Raw genomic sequence first — 1,982 nt, 5'->3', positions numbered from 1 at the left:
CCCCCCCCGACCCTTCTGTGGCGCCCCCAAGCTAGTGGTGTGCGATTTTGAGGAAACGAAACTTCAACGACGTTTCGAAGCGTCGAGTCAGTATTCCTGCTTGTCGAATACCGAGTTTGAATTGGGCTTTTTTGTTTGTTTTGTCTTTCATGTTTTTTTGTTGTTGTTGTTTTTTTTTGCTTCTTATAATAGTCATCAGTAAATCAGCAAGGGAACTCATTGCGCCTGCTTACTGCTTATATCTTACAAAGCGTCTGCATGTTTTAAAATTCCTGTTTGGTCCGCTCATCCCTCTGTCTTGTAATCGTCAAGTCCAAAGTTTGCTGAACTTAGCTTAAAGTTGTTTTTTTTTTTTTTTTAAAATATGACACGCCCCTGTTAGGCGACGGGTGGAGAAAACTTAAACAAAAATCCACAGTCCGTCTAAATCGCATAGTATCCGAAATGCTCTTCCGCCGCGCTTCGAACAGCTAGGAATATGGGTATAGATCTAGCGAAAAAAAAATCGTGAATGTTGAGTAGTGAAGTCGAATGGGCACAACACAACTGTACCCCAGACGGTGAAGGGCAAAGCCTCGTTGTCGTAATTTATAGTTGTGCTCTGTCGATGACGCTTGATCTGGGCCCGTAATGTAGCGTCCTGTTACGGGATGTTAGTGGTCACTATCGCTGACCACTGGTCATTAAATGCGCGCCGTCCCATTGGAGATGGGCATTTGATTGTAGCTGCCGCCCCATAAATTGGCCAATATAATTGTGTTTGAATCTGACGTAAAGTTCGGATAAATCTGAACTGAAAATTTTGGAATACATTATTTGTAGTTTTGATATTTCTCACGATGTACAAGTGGAAGAGAGGGAGGAATATGAAAACGGACGTATAGAGAAGAAGGAAAAGGAGGATTAGGGGAAAAGGGGGAGGAGTAGGAAAACGGACGTAAAGGGAAACAGGAAGATGAGTAGGATTGGGGTGGGGGTGGGGGGGGGGGCAGTGTAGCGAAGCGACAACTCGGCTTTCTCCAGCTTTAAACTTAAGCCCACATGATGCAAATCGAGCTAAGGAAGGAATAAAGGAATCAGAGAGGCCGATAAGAATAGTATGACCTTGCAATCAGAAGCTTCCCCGACCCACTTCCTCTTCATACCAATGGGGGTTTAAGAAAAACTGGCGTCTGCGGTGTAGCGGTGTCGCGTGTCGTTGTAGCTCGCCGAAGACGCGAGTTCGATTCCCGTGTCGAAGAAGTTTTTTTTTAATCGAGTATCTCGGTCTTTCTGCTGGGGTGTTTTATCTCTCTCAGCCCAGTTTGACCCTGATAAGCGGGATCGGAAGCCAGCCTCCTAAATGATCAGAATTGTGTTGCCTACATTTAAAAAAATAGAAACTTCAGCCCTTATATGAACGAGTTGTGTTGTAAGTGACGTAAAACTCACACAATAAATGTTTGTTTGTTTGAGCAAAAAGAAGCTCATAAACACAATAATGGTCATTTATTGCTGCGGAAAAGTAAGGCAGACGGACGATGGAAATAAAGAAGTGGGACCTACCAGTGGCTTACTAAAACTTAAACAAAACAAAAGATTTGGTGCGTGCAACTGGACAATCTGCCAGGGCTCGCCAGACTGCCAGCACATACAAAAAGCCGTCCCTACGGATGTGTGTCAGAGCAGCACCGAAAAAAAAGAATTAAAGAAGAAGAAAAAAAAGGAAGGAAAGAAAGAAGTGCTTCTTCCGGTCTTTGAGTGGAAATCTCAATTTTCCTGAGATTGTGTAAGTTTTCTTTTTCTTGGTTATTTGTCTCAAACGTATTCTACTTTAGTTTCAAACCGTATCTGCTTCATTTCGAAATATGTTTGTGACCGCTGCCATCAGAATATAAACTTTCTCTCCCCGTCCTCTCCCCTGTTTGGTCTGTCTGTCTGTCTGTCTGTCTGTCTGTCTAACCCCCTCCCTTTCTCTCTCTCTCTCTCTCTATCTCTCTCTC

General features: G+C 43.6%; 1 protein-coding gene across 1 annotated transcript in view; it reads left to right on the top strand.

The window, feature by feature from the left end:
* The window catches only part of LOC101859675 (cyclic AMP-responsive element-binding protein 3-like protein 1), a gene marked incomplete in the record, with an annotated part of 58,466 nt that overhangs the window by 28,159 nt on the left and 28,325 nt on the right, over window positions 1–1,982 (top strand).

Source organism: Aplysia californica, unplaced genomic scaffold (genome assembly GCF_000002075.1).
Source record: "Aplysia californica isolate F4 #8 unplaced genomic scaffold, AplCal3.0 scaffold00001, whole genome shotgun sequence".
Taxonomy (NCBI): Eukaryota; Metazoa; Mollusca; class Gastropoda; order Aplysiida; family Aplysiidae; genus Aplysia; species Aplysia californica.
Note: the sequence above shows the minus strand (reverse complement) of the source record. Positions and strands in the feature narration are given on the sequence as shown.